Below are 17,783 nucleotides of genomic sequence, written 5' to 3'. Positions count from 1 at the left end.
TCAAGGAGATAGCTCTTGTAGCTTTAAAAAAATTGTTCGTAAAAACATTGAAAATTTCCAAACATACGTGAATGACTAAAACTTTCTGAAACTTAATGGGCTAACAGTGGTGAATGTGTTTATAATCCTAAAAGTTTCATGCCAATAGCTCTAACAATGAGGGAGAAAGGTACCCCTGAGGTTTCCCCATTGGCACTATTACTTAACAAAATGTAACAAAAAAAGTAGTTAACTCATTATAGTTATGAGATGGACCCCGCCCAATTTTGGAAACACTTTATAAAAGATTTTTCCCCACCCCCTACTTTTGTCATGAGTACTGAAACATTTTGTTCATTGATCACATAGGTCTAATAGATATGTTTCAGGAGTGCTGCAATGGACAAGGGTCTTTTCCAACTCTAAGGTTCTGTGACACTATGATTCTATGATATTTCAAGCATATATGGAAGGTTTGACCCCTTTCCTCCCAAATTATCTCCTCAATCTGAAACAGTCTTCTTGGCCTGCTTTTTTTTCTAGTGACAAAAATTGGGGCATGCTTGATTCTATTCAGGAAGGACTGCCTTTCTGTCCTTTCACCATGAGTATAAAATGGAATGGATTTTTAAAAACATTTCACATATTGAAGGTGCCACAAGTATCTCTGTTGCTTTCAGATATTTTAATGTTTTTGCTTCTCTATGTCTACAGAGTACATGAGAAACAACACATTTTTCTCTCTCTCCAGCAATGATAATTACTACAGTGCTGTCCCTATGCAACCAAGGGACTGCTGATAAACCCTAACCAAATCCTCCTTGTTAACAATTTGTATGGCATAAGTGTTGTAAATGCAGTCCTGGGACTTCCATTCAGCCAGTTCTGAATATACTCAAGCTTCATTAGTCTTGGAAAGAACTGCCAAAGTGCTACAATACCAAGCTAGGGAGTGCAATGGCACCACTATCAGGTCTTTAATGCAGAATAGTGGAGATAAGGGACCACTCAGACCTCTATTGAGGTGTAACAGTGCTGCTCAGCCTTTTTGTGCCACTTGCCATTAACTAAGAAGAAACAGTGGCAGGTGTAACTGACATGTGTCTCTACATACACTACATGAGGGTTTATCCAAGATGTTTTTCTAATCAAGTCTGACTGTTCAAATAGTGTGTGTCCTTTGCAAAACTTGTACCTAACTGATTACAGAATGACATAACTATAAAAATGCAAAAGAAAATGACTGTATACATAACCAGATAACACCAAAGAAATACAATCCTATAGGCAGAATTGGCAATGAGTGTCTTTGTTATTATATATTGTTATTTATTTATTTATTTACAGTATTTATATTCTGCCCTTCTCACCCCGAAGGGGACTCAGGGCGGATTACAATGAACACATATATGGCAAACATTCAATGCCAACAGACAAACAACATATATAGACAGACACAGAGGCATTTAACATTTTTTTCCCACTTCACGATTCCGGCCACAGGGGGAGCTGTTGCTTCACTAGTGGCTGTACTTCCTCATTCCTTTCCTCGTGTTTTGCTGGCAGTTTTTATGATGTTGTAAATTAGTTAAATTAGCCTCCCGCATAAAGCGTACCTAAATTTCCCTAATTGACAGATGCAACTGTCTTTCGGGGCTGCATAGGTCAACAGCAAGCTGGGCTATTTAGTGGTCGGGGGCTTAACCCAACCCGGGCTTCAAACTCATGACCTCTCGGTCAGTAGTGATTTATTGCAGCTGGTTACTAGCCAGCTGCGCCACAGATATGCCCAAGTGAAATAGGCATGCCACTCAATCTTTGTTGATTTGGTTCTGACATGTAATGACATCATGATAGGATATTCTCAGCAAGGTATCTTCAGAGGAGGTTTGCCACTGCCTTCCTGTGAGACAGTGTGATTTGCCCAAAGACACTCTTGGAGATTTGAAACCTGTTTTCCTAGAATCCTGATAAAACCACTATACCACACTGTCACCACTCAGTCGCTCTGTCTGGGGATATGAATGGCTCTCAGTCTAAATTCCCTTCTGTACTTTCTTTCCATCCTTATTTGGCAACATGTTGTGAGTACTGTTTCTTGGTGGGGGGAGTGAATATTCTGGTATGCACCTTTGCTCATGTACACACTCATTGGCTTGAAAAAAAGGGGGTAAGAAAGACAGAGTATGGGTAAACCAGTATCATACTTTGTTTGCAGTAATCTACATAGTGGGCCAAATACCTGTGAACTGGTACAGAATCATAGAATCATAGAATCATAGAATAGTAGAGTTGGAAGAGACCTCATGGGCCATCCAGTCCAACCCCCTGCCAAGAAGCAGGAAATCGCATTCAAAGCACCCCCGACAGATGGCCATCCAGCCTCTGCTTAAAAGCCTCCAAGGAAGGAGCCTCCACCACAGCCCGGGGGAGAGAGTTCCACTGTCGAACAGCCCTCACAGTGAGGAAGTTCTTCCTGATGTTCAGGTGGAATCTCCTTTCCTGTAGTTTGAAGCCATTGTTCCGTGTCCTAGTCTGCAGGGCAGCAGAAAACAAGCTTGCTCCCTCCTCCCTATGACTTCCCTTCACGTATTTGTACATAGCTATCATGTCTCCTCTCAGCCTTCTCTTCTGCAGGCTAAACATGCCCAGCTCTTTAAGCCGCTCCTCATAGGGCTTGTTCTCCAGACCCTTAATCATTTTAGTCGCCCTCCTCTGGACGCTTTCCAGCTTGTCAACATCTCCCTTCAACTGTGGTGCCCAGAATTGGACACAGTATTCCAGGTGTGGTCTGACCAAAGCAGAATAGAGGGGGAGCAGGACTTCCCTGGATCTAGACGCTATACCCCTATTGATGCAGGCCAGAATCCCGTTGGCTTTTTTAGCTGCTGCATCACATTGTTGGCTCATGTTTAACTTGTTGTCCACGAGGACTCCAAGGTCTTTTTCGCACACACTGCTGTCAAGCCAGGCGTCCCCCATTCTGTATCTTTGATTTCCATTTTTTCTGCCGAAGTGAAGTATCTTGCATTTGTCCCTGTTGAACTTCATTTTGTTAGTTTCGGCCCATCTCTCTAGTCTGTCAAGATCGTTTTGAATTCTGCTCCTATCTTCTGGAGTGTTAGCTATCCCTCCCAGTTTTGTGTCATCTGCAAACTTGATGATCGTGCCTTCTAACCCTTCGTCTAAGTCGTTAGAAGCTGGATTTCTCCTCCACTTCCCCAAATTGATGCCATTGAGACCCTCTGGGGAAAGAGGGTGATCTACAAATAAATTTTTATTATTATTTTTCACTTTGGAAATGTTCCATAACTCTAATGTATGCATAAATAAAGTTATGTCGTTTGTTGCTAACTTCTGTCCTGGGCTATTGCCCTGCCAATTCCAGTCATTGATAGCCCTTTGCTTTGAAAGACATTTGCTTCCTTCTTGTCTCCTTGCTCTTTTTCCCCCAAAGATGTTTACATTGTTGACTATAAAACACTATTGCATACAGATGCTCTGCTTAATATGATTGTCAGTTTTCTTTAATAGCTTGCTGTTGTTGTAAGTATTCAAAATGCAAAAATCTATATGTAACGAGCCTTTAAAATGATCATGTGGAGCAGACTACTGGATGCAATGACCTTCCCTTGAATGATGTTTCATAACAACACCTACTACTCCTTTACCTTGCCTGGATTGTTTTGCATTTTCTCTCTTGGTGGTTCAGACAGGCAATTTGATCTCACTGTTTGCAGTTCTCCTAATGGAAAATATCTGGTTCCTAATAGAAAGAAGGATGATTGGCAGCAGAAACAGAGGCTGGAATTGATCGTGCTCTGGATTGTTTAACCTGTTCCTAAGAGATGAGAATCTTGGCTAGCAAAAATGATAATCAAAATGACAAGGGACAGTTTATGCTTGCCTGCTAAGGAAAAACAGCAGCAGCTGCAAATGAGTATTTTTAATGAAGGGCATCAAAAGTATGCTCTTTGACAAAAGGTTGGTTCCCACATTCATGTGCATCATTTGATTTCTCTGCATGATTACATTTGATGACTGGCAGATGATTCTGAAAATTGACTCAATTCAAAAGCATTTTTTCCAGCGAAGTGAGACTTTTTGGGGTTATGTTATTATTTGTTACAGATCATTTGTGCCTATGTACCATCACTAAGTACTGCAAAAAAATCTCATGATGAGTGTGCACATACGAAACATCCATTGCTAACACTCAACAGATCAATTTCAAAAGACAGACCACTTAAGACATTACTTGTGAAAAGTGGGAAAATCATATTGAAAGGGACACCTTTGACCACAACTCCCATGACTTGTGGTTACAAGGGATTTTACAGTCCCAGCCTTGGTATACATAATATAAATGAAAAATTGCACACAACACTTTTTCTAGCTTCTGAAACCCTGATCAGTCAGACATATGGAAACCATGGTTGATGACAATGCCCATTTTAAATGGGCATTACATCTGGATTTTAATTTGAACATCAAAAGTATCATCCAAGCTAGCTGGCATTGCCCCCCTGATGTGCGATGGGAAGTTGCTGCTAACTGTGAGAGAAATATGGTTGAAAACTGTGGGACTCCATGATAAATTTTTGCTTCTAAAAAGGCTCCTTGACTGAAAATGTTTGAGAATCCCAGGTCTTAGGATCAGAGCCTTGGCAGTGTCTTCATGGAATACCATGGGTTTACCAAGATACTAAATGACATTAAAATAAGAACAGAATAACAGCATTAAGGAGGAGAATCTTTTAAATATATAATTGAACATAAAAGCAGAGTTTGCTAGAATGCTATAAAAATATCAATAAAACCTGAAAATACCTAGCAAAAATGATTACTATTGTATTTTATTACTAACTATAAACCAATTTTAGGCTATTATTTTGAAAATATTTTATGTACAAAATGGAACTGGAAAAGAAGAGTGCCTCGTGTATTATAGTATGCTTTCCCCTTTACTCACGATATTCACTTCACAGAATCTTTTGTTGCAGTTTTTTTCGTGTCAGGAGCAACCGGAGTTGCTTCTGGAGTGAGAGAATTGGCTGTCTGCAAGGATGTTGCCCAGGGGACGCCCGAATGTTTTGATGTTTTTACCATCCTTGTGGGAGGCTTCTCTCATGTCCCCGCATGGAGCTGGAGCTGATAGAGGGAGCTCATCCGCGCTCTCCCCGGGTGGGATTCGAACCTGGCAGCTTTCAGGTCAGCAACCCAACCTTCAAGTCATGAGGCTTTTATCCCCTAGGCTATCGGAGGCTCCTTTTTGTTGCAGTTATATGATAGAATAAACCAAAACAAGCTCAAGCGGACTTCGTCCTAAAGTGCACTAATTCACTAGCATCTAAAAGAGTTAACATGATATTTGAGGTATTGAACAATTTCTAATGTGAGGTAGTGTGATGGACAGAGCATGGAAGTACCAGTTTACAAGTAGTTACTTACAATTAATTCCTTTTTCTAGTAATGAGACGATAGCGGGTGATATGTTCCATGTCAGTGTGGCAGTGAATTCATTAAGAATTTCAGTTTGAATTTTACTGGAGAAATCCAAACCACTTAACTCTCTTTCAAAAATAGATTAAAATTGTGATAAAAATCCAGAAAAGATTTATCCTTCACTGCAGTGAAAATTACCATCCATGACTGTGATAGCTTTGCCCGCACTTACAGTATGGCACTCCCTCCCCTTTTTGTGGGTGAAACATTGCCAAATGACTTTTGGGCCATATTTTCTGAAGGACACAGTAAATTGTTAGAGGGTCTATGTAGACAGGCCTTTAAACTGATACCTGACTTGGTTTTACTGGAGGCGTCCAAACTACGACTCCAGTAAGACCAAATTAATTCAGATCAAACAAGAGTTTCCCTGGTTTGATCTGAATTAATTAGATACCCCCTTAGATCTCGGCCTTATTTTGGGAGGCTTCAGGGTGGATGGATACTGAAGTTACCAGGATGGCATCTAGACACCCCTCCCCCAGGAAAACATGGGCTTTTGGTGGAGGGGATGTGGGGACATAAACACACGCCAAAGCCAGTTTTTAAACTCACTTCAGCACACATTTAAGTGTAGTGTGGAAGTGCCCAGAGGGGACATATTTTGTCAAATGTGGGTAATGAAATTACAGAAACAGTCGCATGAAAATGGGCGACTGTATTGAATATCTAAGGTACATTATTGTTGCAACTTAGTGAAAGAAGTGTGCCTTTTGCAATCCAACTCTTGCCATCGCTTTTTAGTTACTTGTATATTTACTGAGGTATGACATCACTAAATGTCAGTAGAAAAATAATACATGGTTCAACTGCTACCATGCATGCTTTCTCATGTTCTGCTGTGAGCACTGATGCAATGAAAAAGTGAATGAGTGGACAATTTACCAAAGGCTAGCAGCTTAACTTATTATGTACTTTAAAAATCTATCTGAATAATAATAATAATAATAATAATAATAATAATAATAATAATAATTATTATTATTATTATTATTGTGCGGTTTTCTGGCATTGTATATTTCTGCCACTTCTGTGACTGTTCATTTGTATTTTGATTCCATAGCCCACTTGTTGATCGATGTCCAGAATCAGCAGCATCCACCATGGTCCTTTTTATCCTGGGTGATGACTGAGCCAGTATAGTCTTTGTTTTGGTTTGATTCTTCATAATGCTAATGGGTTAGGTGCTCTTAGTTCCACTCCTCAGCTGAGACCTCTCTGGCTTGGTTGGACCTGCCGGTAGTTACACTACCGCCAGCACAGCCCTCAGTCATCATTGGAGTAGTTAAGCCCCCCCCCCACCGCGACAAGGTGGCACCTACGGGGGGTAAAGAACTGGTGGGATCACAAACCTGCAAAAGTATTGGGAAATGAGCACGCAAAGATACTGTGGGACTTCCGAATCCAGACTGACAAAGTTCTGGAACACAACACATCAGACATCACAGTTGTGGAAAAGAAAAAGGTTTGGATCATTGATGTTGCCAGCCCAGGTGACAGTCGCATTGACAAAAAACAACAGGAAAAACTCAGCCGCTATCAGGACCTCGAGATTGAACTTCAAAGACTCTGGCAGAAACCAGTACAGGTGGTCCCGGTGGTGATCGGCACATTGGGTGCCGTGCCAAAAGATCTCAGCTGGCAATTGGAAACAATAGACACTGACAAAATTACGATCTGCCAACTGCAAAAGGCCACCCTACTGGGATCTGCGCGCATCATCCGAAAATACATCACACAGTCCTAGACACTTGGGAAGTGTTCGACTTGTGATTTTGTGATATGAAATCCAGCATACCTATCTTGTTTGCTGTGTCATGCAATGTTGTTGTGTCAATAATAATAATGAACTGTAGCAGATTGTGAGTAATAGGAAGTTAAAGGATAAATTTTGTTTAAAAAATAAATGTAATGATACCTGACTCTTTATGGATACCTGGGGATGATAACTCTTACTTGTAAATAGTAAAACATTCCAAGCTCTAACTAGTGACCAAAGACAATAGTTATAATCCTGGCTCAGGTTTGATTGATTCTTGTGGAAGCAACAGTGGAGTTAAGATTATTTCCTAGATTTTGAGTGGAAACTCTGTTAGAAGGGACGGCAAAGCAACACCCCTGTACTGTCTTAGATTAGTAAGAAAGGATTGAGTGGAGAAATACATAGGAAAATGAACTTTGTAAAAACTTGGTGCATGAATTATGCAATTCTCCAGATGTTCTTGTACTGCACCTCAACAGCTCTATTCAAGATAGTCAGTGGTGGGAACTATAAACCAACCTCTCTTCTGGAAGATATATAGACTGTAGGCTTATATCCTTTCTCTTAGTAGTGTCTTTGGTGTATAGGTGTTTCATGAAAAAGTTCCTTGCAGGAGATGTATTCCTTCTAGCTGGCCCAAGAGGTACCACTGTTTCAAGAGCAGTTGTTCCCAATGAGTGTGAGAACATTACTCTTGCCATTGGGGGGGGGGGGGGGTGAGAGGTGTGAGTAGGTTGTATGTTCAACAGGATAATATGCTCAAAAAATGTCTAATCCTTTTCTGTTGGTCTAGTTTTTGCAAACATCTCAGATATTCCATTCATGCTGAACAGTCAATTGGGAAAATAGCTTAGAAAGAAGAAGATACGATATTCTGTTGAGGGTAATCTCATGAATTGGGTCTAATAACAGCTTGGCACATTGTGATTGTGTTCCCCCTCCCCACAAAACCCTGCTGTTCTGCTCATAACTGATATCCCTCACAGATGCTTGAACTAAAAAAGAAATATTAGTAGAAATGCCCCATGATTGAGCCTTGTGTACCTAACATGGCAGTTCAGCGTTTGAGATGACAAAACTGTTCTGTTCATAACTGACACTTTTTTCTGGTCTATACCTTGTTTTTCCCTTACTGAGGAGAAATTAAACTAGCAGAACTTTCTCTGGATGGTGATATTGCTGAGACCTGCTATTGTCACAGCAGTGAGCAATCAAATACAACCATGCACTATGTTGCCTCTGCCCAGACATCTACCTTTTACATTCCCAATTTTTACTGTAAAGGAACTGAAATCAATGAAACCTAAATCCTATTCATGCATTATGTCCATGGTGGCCCTCCATGGAAATAGTGCTGAGAACCTGTATAGGCAGAAGAGACTCTCTTTTTTAGACTACTACCCTCCATTGTAAAGTGGAACAGAAGTGATAATGGATAAATGGAACAACTGTGTTTTTCTCTTTTCATGTTTATTAAACCCAGAAATGGGGTAACTGAATAATTCCTAAATAAATGTCTATAGGCTTTCAGCCAATATGGCTCTTTTTGTGTGTTTTCAACACCAGACAACTTTATTGGTGACGACGTTCACAAATACTATAATTCACTTCCATCTCTTCCCTTTTTCTCAAACATATACAGACTATCCAGAAAATTTTAAAATGAAAGTGAGGAAGCCTGAGGATAAAGCACCTGCAGGGGAAACTCAAAGATGATGCCAAGTCTTCACAGTCAGAGAAAAGGATGCATAATAGAAAAACTGTTGACAGAACAACCTCCCTCTGGGAAACAAATGAAGAGGGGAAAAAAGAAGAAATATAGAAAGAGAAAACTGAAAGCTTTTATTTTCCTTAATCGTGTTTTTGTACAGAAGCACACTGAGTCACAGGCTGCTGCCTTGGTTACTAAGAAAACATGAATGTTTTAGAAATAGAGTAAACCCTGTGAGCTGAGATTTCAGAATCATCAAAAACATTTTTCCATAGTGTTCCAACAGAATCATATGACAGCAGTTCATATGAGGATATGACCAGAAACAGAAAATGTTCCAGTCCACAGATGGTGATATTTTGTCTTTTCTTTTTTCAATCCTGAATATTATCCTTAAAATTTACACACAGGTATAGAATTTTAACCTTCCAGATACCTTATATTTCAAATATCAGAAGGAAAAGCTAGCATAAATAGAGACAAGGGGTTATGGGATTTGAACCCTTTTTGAACTGGCTGTGACATCTGTCATCCCATTGATCGCCAGGGTTATGGGATTTGAAGTCTAAAAAAAAACAAACCTGGGGATTCAATGTTTTCCCAAACTTAAAAGAGGTAAAGGTTTCCCCTGACATTAAGTCCAGTCATGTCCGATTCTGGAGGTTGGTGCTCATCTCAATTTTTAAACCGAAGAGCCAGCGTTGTCCATAGACACCTCCAAGGTCATGTGGCCAGCATGACTGCATGGACGCTGTTACCTTCCCGCTGGAGCGGTACATATTGATCTATTCACATTTGCATGTTTTCGAACTGCTAGGTTGGCAGAAGCTGGAGCTAACAGCGGGCGCTCACTCCGCTCCCCGGATTTGAACCTGCAGCCTTTCAGTCTGCAAGTTCAACAGCTCAGCACTTTAACATACTGTGCCACCGGGGCTCCCAAACTTATATCAAGAAAAAAATGGCTTCAAGTTTTTCCATATTTCTAAGAAGTGTTTGAATAATTTCTGGCATTCACAATAGATTGGAATGGTGAATTGAACAAATCATTGGGTTTTTCTCAACACATTAGTAAGGTAACAATCTCATTGCATTTACAAATATTGTAAAATAAAATTGTCTTTCACCTTAAGCAGCAACCAGAAACAGATATATGAAAAAATATGAAAAATGTGAGAAAATGGCATCTTTCATATTTTTGTCTCAGTATACTGTAAAATTCCAAATGTTGTGCAGAAAGAAAAATAAAGCAAGAAAACGTGTGGGAAACCTCAAAGGGTCAAATCCTAAAAAGGACATTAGAACACAGAGCATGGAGTTCCCATCGGACAGCAAAAAATCGTTGGCATCCTGTTAATGAATTATGATAGAGTTCATTAGCTTTGTGCCATCACAGCTCACTTTTCTGTTGATATGGGGATTAGGCTTCAGTTCTGAGCATGTGAAATAGGCATGGTTTCCCATCCCATCTCTTAGATTGTGGCATTGAGGATTCTTGCTATTTGTTAGCTAATTCTGGTTTCTGTCTGGCGTCATCTTTATCAACCTCTGGTCACCAAAATTCTCAACTCCAGCTATTAGAAAAATAATAAGTTCTAAATTGCCATGCTCCTCTTTCCTTGGCCCAGCTCTAAAGAAAAATATTAAATAGAAAGACAATTTGGATATTCCTATTCAAAACCCAGAAGATTGAAAATTTAACAAATTCATTTGTAATATCCTGACAACACAAAAAGTAGTTCATCAACTATGTCACATGGAGAAGAGTTTTTGGAAGACAATCTTTTAAAAAACCCAGTGCGATTAAATGCATAAAGATAATGATAGCATTTAACTGGGCAAGAATAAAGCAATAGCAAGGGAAATCACACACATCAAATTTCAAATGAAAAGCAACAGAAACTATCTTATTTAGTTGGTTAAACATTCTCTGTTTGGGTATAATCTTAATTCTCAAAGCATCTCTCCCTTCAAAAAAACAGCATTTTTGAAATCTTGATATCAGAAGCTTCAAGAGGCAGTAGCTTGAGCTTTTTCCGGCCATCTACATCATATGGGCTCTGGGCCCTTAGCAAACAATATTTATAAATATTATAATAATAGATGAAATGAGTCGTGACTTTCCCAAGCACTGAGAAACCCTGGGCACATCTATAAATATTATAAGGCAGCTTGGAACCAGTTTTGCTGTGCACGTGATTAGATTGCCATGTCTTGAACTGGTTCAAGATTAGAACAATCATTACAGCTCTGAACACTTCGGGCCCCGCCTATCTCCGCGATCGCATCTCCCCTTATATACTGGCTTAGACTCTTAGATCTTCTGGTGAGGCCCTCATCTCGCTCCCACCACTGTCCCAAATGCGGTTGGTGAGGGAGAGGGCCTTCTTTGAGGTGCCCCCCACCTTTGGAACGCCCTTTCCAAAGAGATAAGACAAGCCATGCCACTATTTTCCTTCAGCAGGGACCTGAAAACCTGGTGGTTCCAGCAGGCCTTTGAATATGATTAATTCCATGGTACATGACACCCCAAAAACTGGCCAAGTGCTATAAAAATATTCAAGAAGAGTGCTGGAAATGTGGAACTGAAGGGGGCACATTTTACCACATGTGGTGGTGGTGCAAAAGTGCAAACAATACGGAGAATACTTAAAATTAAATTTCAAATTAAACTGGAGTACTTCTTGTTAGAAATGACTGATAGGAACCTCAACAAGAATCAAGAGATTTTATTTAACTATTTTGTTACGGCAGCCAGAATAATTTATGATATGAAATGGAAGATTAAAGAAATACCAACTAAAGAGGAATGGATACTAAAGATTATGGATATAATGAATATGAGCAATTTAACTTATTATTTGAAGACTCATCAAGGCAAATAAAAAAGCAAAAAATTGGACTTTGTTGAAAAATTATATAAAACAAGAAGATATTTTTGTAAATACGTAAAGACTGAGTGGACTTTAACAATACTAACAGAAATAGACTTTTTACCCAGAGGAAAAGATTGGAGGTGCAACAAGAGCTTCTTGCCCTTCTTCCTTTTTTATTTTTATATAGTCTTTAACTTTTCCTCTTTTTCCCCTTATTCCTTTCCCCCCTCTTTATTTCTTCCCCTTAGTTTTCATTTCATGTAATCAATTTTAATTCTGTGAAATAAAAATTATTTTTTAAAAAGAAAATGGTTAATCCCAGACCCTGGGTTACTTGATCTCTGGCCTCCAGATTGGACCCCATCTTGCACTTTATCCACTTTCCCGGCCCTACAATACCTCATTGCATTACCCTTGTCATCTTATAGCTGCTTAGCAGGCCTTGAGATCAAGTAGCCCAGACCCTATCCTGGCTGTCAGTTTGCACTTTACTTATTCCCCAACTTTATGTTATTTCATTGCATTAGCCCTGGCCCAGCCTCTCACAGTTGTCTAGGCCCACCGTGCAATTCTGACCATTGGTAGCTGAATTCACTCAGTGGAATAGTTTTGAAACTGGTTTTAATTTTTTAATTTTAAATGAGTATTTTTGTTTTAATAGTAACTATGTTTGTTTTTATTATGTTGTGCTGCATGTTCTTCTGTGTTGGTATTGAATGCTTTGCCTATGTTGGAAACCGCCCTGAGTCCCTTCCGGGAAGCTAGAGCAGTATACAAATAAAGTTTTGTTGTTGTTGTTGATACAGACCATGACCTTAAACCACTATCCATAATTTATTTCTTGCATTTCCTGCAGAGATGTTCATTAGCACACCAGAATCAGATGGGATTTAAAATTGAGGGTGGGGGGGGGGGGGAAGTGACAGTTAAGAGTAGAGGTAATCTAGTAACCTTCCTGTTGATCAGGTAGCCTCCTGCTGCTCATCCATGCCCTTGGAGCATTTCTAGGCAGCCCCTGTTCTGGATTTGTTGTTGAACTGCATCAACAGCAGCGTCTAAAATGTCACTTTCACCTTGGATGTGGAATACTGGGATTTGCTGCAGCGTATTTTATTGCTTAACTGTATTTTGTATGTGTTGTATTATTTTTAATGTTCAGTACTACATGCATTACTAGCATATATTTGTGTGACTGCCATGGCTTCAAGCCATCTTGAAGCTACATTATAGTGTCAGTGTAGATGGGGGCCCTGATGAGAAAAATCCTAGACAGACAAGAATCTTGCAGTGATATACCTAATCTGGATAAAAACACACACTGATTTTTATGAAGAAAAAAAAGAATTTTCTATGCAGAAAACACATTTCATGCATGGAAAACATTCATTTTTGATGCAGAATATTACATGTTTTGCATATAAAATAAAGTTTTCAGTGAAATAAAATTCCATGCAAGTTTTTTTCACCAAGGACCAGACTATGAATTCGCTTTGAGGATTATTCTTGAAGTGGGAAGCAAAAGCATAAAATGATTCATTCTTCACTATAACAATAACATTTATGACGACCTATATGTTGCTGTTGTTGCTGTTGTTGTTGTATACCTTCAGGTCAATTCTAATTTATGACAACCCTAAAGTGAACCTATCAAGGGGATTCTTTGGCTAATGGGGACCAATGGGCTTGGACAGCACTCTACCTGAGCCAGAGGCAGCAGCGTGTGGTTTGGACAGCCTTGCAAATCAGGAAAGCTGCTCCTCCTCCTCCTCCTTGCACACCCACTTCAGACAAATCACTTTGTATGGTGCAAGCGTTGAAGGAATATTGTGCTACCACCTGGAGCATGATGGGAGTTGAGGTTTTTCTCTCTGTGTGTTTGTCACTTTCTTTCTCAGCCAATCAGAGGCCTGGTTGACTGCTTCCATTCCCCTCCCCTCTTGTAGTGTGCACTTGGGACTTCAATTCTCAGAACCCCCTCTTGTGAGTTTTTTAAAATATTAATGTAAAAAACTTTAAAAGTTTCCAAAAGATTAGTTGATTTGTGAAACATTTTGAAACTTGGCAGGCTTGCAGAAGTAAATGTGGCCTAGAATGGAGGTGAGTTTCATGCTGATTGGCCTACAAATGATGAATAAATGAGCCTCTAAAGTTTTTCCATTGGTGGCAATTGACTGAATTTTTTTGGCATGTAAACAGAACCCGTCCTGAATTCAGGAAGTTTCCTAAAAATGGAATTGGGGGGGGGGGGGGGGGACTGGGCACTGAAAATTGCATGGGTTTTGGACAAATTGCACAAATTACAATTTACAAATTACCCATTGGATTGTATGGTTGCATGGTGATTTAAACCCTGATCTTCAGTTGAACACTCAATCACTATACCATTCTGGGCCTCTGTACATAACTACTCTTCACACAGATAGTTGCCTCATCCAATGGTATATCAACCTCACTTGAAGCCACTCATCAAGCAATCCCATTACAAAAGTAAGTATCAAGTATTTAATTACATCTCTGTGATTAAATATGTCTCTGTGGATGCATGTAAATGGTAGAATTAATGCAGTTTGACAATACTTTAACTGTTGTGGCTCGATGCTATGGAATTGTAACAATTGTAGTTTTATTAAGTCTTTAGCTTTCTATGCCAAATTACAAATTCTCTTTGGATAAAACACCTATAAGATTTATGAAGTATTTTATTATGGAGACAAAGCAGGAAAATGTTTTCCCACTTCAGATGAAATGGGAATCTTGCTATTCCTTTGACAATAATTTTGCCCATCATTTTGGCAAGACCCCATGATTACTTTGGCAGCTAACACCTTAAAAACTGGGAGTTTCTTTCCCTTTCCTCCCTTGCTATTCTCTAAAGTGAAAAAGCCTATTCCTGAGAGTTTCTCAAACGTTGGTGTATGGTGTGTGTAAGGGTATTGTGGTGGGGGTGGGGGTTGTGTATTCTGATGAAAACTGAAGGATCCAGCAATAATAAACAATTAGAACATTGCTCTCTGTGAGTGGTTTAGTCTATTAGTTATGAATTTGTATTATTTATTACTTAAATATTCCTAATGGCTGGGGCACTACACTATATACTTTTTATTAAAATAATAAACAGCTAAAACAATAGATGAATGTTGCTAGCAAATTTCCAAGGTGTTTGCAAGCTGTAGTAATCTCTTGAAAAGTCTAGACATAAAGAAAACTCTAGCAACAATTCTGAAGTGTCACATAAGATTACAGTCACCCTGACAGTGTAATTTGGAAATTACATTTATTCAGGGATATTGTGAATGGATTTCTAGGGAAATATTATCCTATGGTTGTTCTGTGATTTATAAAGGTTTGTTATAACAATCTGCTCCAGTAGAAGAAGGAATAACTATTGGTGGAGGCAATGAGAACAAACATGGCCCAAGTCATTCAGACAATATGCATTAAGTATCTTGCTACTTGGATATTGAAATCAGCTGGGCTATTTAAGAAACAGTCAGGACCTATGTGAGTAGATCACTATAGACATCCAGTATTGAATATCTAACAACAGTCAATCCAGTTTTTTTAAAAAAATGTAGAACTCAAAAACATCTTTCATCTTAAGATAAGTGATGTAAAATAGGAAATTATCCTGTTTAAAACCAAGGAGAAATCACATACAGCCCAGTTACATATTCCAAGCATCCCACATGGCACCAATAAATCAGAATAATTTGGCCATACTGCACAATATCATTAAAAAAATTTTGTAGAGATCTACTCTTGTTAACAAAACTTTACCTTGTTTTACACATAGCATCACTTCTGAATTTCATATATATATATATATATATATATATATATATATATATATATATATATCACTGTTTTTATCAAGCCCTATTGTCTGTTTTTAAGCAATCTCGACCTGAAAGCATAGGCAAATGTTTAGTCACCATAGATCTAACATAGGAATATATTTCTTTTCCTGGCCACTGTTTAGCCCTAAATATTCAAATCTTGCACTGACCTTTTTCTTCATTACCATGCCATTTCCTTCCCAAGCTAGTAGCTATCCTCTCAGGTTCATCCTCTTTTCAGAGTTGCTCACTTGATCTTAGCTTGATTGACTTTAATGGGTTCCAGATGCCACTTTCTATTTTCCACCACCTGGTTACTTATGGAGGAAGCATTGCTTAAGCAATGGCGAATCCCCTCCACCCCCTCATCCCTCTGTAAACTCTCACCTGTGACTTAGACATCTTTTAGTAAAGGTTACATCACCACACACATTTTCCAGTCCCACTGACAAATTGAATCTAGTCAATTCAAAGCATTTACAGCTGGTGCTAAAATAAATCAGCATCTTTCTGCAGAATCAATACTTTAGCCAGAGCTCAGACCAAAGGATGAAACAGTGCTTCTCTTGCTAAGCACTTATTTCTTAAGTTTTGTGCTTCAGCAGAGTGACCAAAACAATGTTTGCTCTGAAGGTAAGAACAGCATTAGACCTTCTCAATCTTTTATTACTTCTGCCATCTCTATTGGTGTGTTATTTATTATGTAATGAAAGCCAGGCTTGCAAGCATGATGTATGAGCTTCTAGCTTATACCAGCTGCCTAAATATCAGGACTTAATATTTTAATATGCTATGAATGGTAGCCAGAGGTTTCCTTCTGATGTGATATTTTGCACTCAGTGATGGATAACTCTATTTGTTGTTTAATTTGCTCTCCAAGTGCAGAAATCTATTTGCATATAGCTGGTGGAAAGAGATGAAATTATTTAAAGGAGTCATTTCTGTTGTGGTCCCTTCTTTTAAAGAGGCTGATTCTGTATGCCAACACACCATGTGGCACTTGTGTGCTCAGCAGCCACTCTCTAGCAGCTACCATTCACTTCCTCTGTTCTGCAAATACTCCAAGCATATGGTAGTTCAAAAAAATTCTGGACAGAAAAAAACTGTTTTGTCCTACTCTCTGAACATCCAAGGGTGATATCTGGGTCATTCAGGGAGAAATAATGAATGCCAGAAAGCATACCATCACAGGGAATGATTTTTAAAAACCTAGCTTTTAGAAGAATAGGAGAAAAATAATTGCATATACAAAAATAAGCCTCTCCTACATTAAACTTTAAATGAATGTTGTCTTCTGAAATTCCACCCAGCCCATTTTATATGAAAGGTTCTAAAAAGAGGAATTTCACTGGGTTGTTGTGAATTTTCTGGGCTGTGTGGCCATGTTCCAGAAGCATTCTCTTCTGACATTTCACCCACATCTATGACAGCATCCTCAGAGGTTGTGAGATATATTGGAAAAGTAAACAAGGAAGGTTTATAAATCCATGGAAGGTCCAGGGTGGGAGAAAGAACTCTTGTCTGTTGGAGGTCAGTGTGACTGTGGTAACTAATCAGCATGATTAGCATTAATGGCCTTGCCAGCTTCATGGCCTGACTTCTTCCTGCCTGGGGGAAATAATTTATTTGGAGGTTTTCACTGCGGCCAGGTCTGTAGTGAGGGGGGGGGGGTAGGGGTTCAACCCCCCCCCCCCCCGAAATTTTTCAGGTTATAAAAACCCCCTGGTTTACTCATGAATTTTAACTGGTTAACCAAATCCCCATGCTAAATCTTTGAGATGCAAAACATTAAGAGTCCCTCCAGGCACTATCTCAAGCAGATATTGACAGGTTTGTAGCGGGGTTGGGGGTGCTAGGGGTTCAACCCCCCCTCCGAAATTTTCAACCCCCACCCCACCCCGGAAAAAAAAATTCTGGCTACGGCCCTGGCTACCGCTGATTGATTCACATCTGGAATTCCTCTGTTTTCAGAGTGTTGCTCTTAATTTACTGTTCCGATTTTAGGGTTTTTAAAATACTGGTAGCCAGATTTTGTTCATTTTCATGGTTTCCTCCTTTCTGTTGAAATGGTCCACATGTTTGTGGATTTCAATGGCTTCTCTGTGTAGTCTGACATG

The 17,783-nt window shown here is 39.3% G+C and overlaps 1 long non-coding RNA gene across 1 annotated transcript in view; it reads right to left on the bottom strand.

Annotated features, from left to right (window-relative positions):
- The window catches only part of LOC107983462 (uncharacterized), a 122,579-nt gene extending 106,554 nt beyond the window's left edge, over positions 1-16,025 (bottom strand). The window contains exon 1 of the long non-coding RNA XR_010006154.1: positions 15,837-16,025. This is a non-coding gene — a long non-coding RNA (uncharacterized LOC107983462). The remainder of the gene's footprint in view (positions 1-15,836) is intronic.
- Positions 16,026-17,783: the final 1,758 nt, after the last annotated feature.

The sequence above is a fragment of the Anolis carolinensis genome, chromosome 4, assembly GCF_035594765.1.
Source record: "Anolis carolinensis isolate JA03-04 chromosome 4, rAnoCar3.1.pri, whole genome shotgun sequence".
NCBI lineage: Eukaryota > Metazoa > Chordata > Lepidosauria > Squamata > Dactyloidae > Anolis > Anolis carolinensis.
This window is presented reverse-complemented; position numbering and strand designations above follow the sequence as displayed.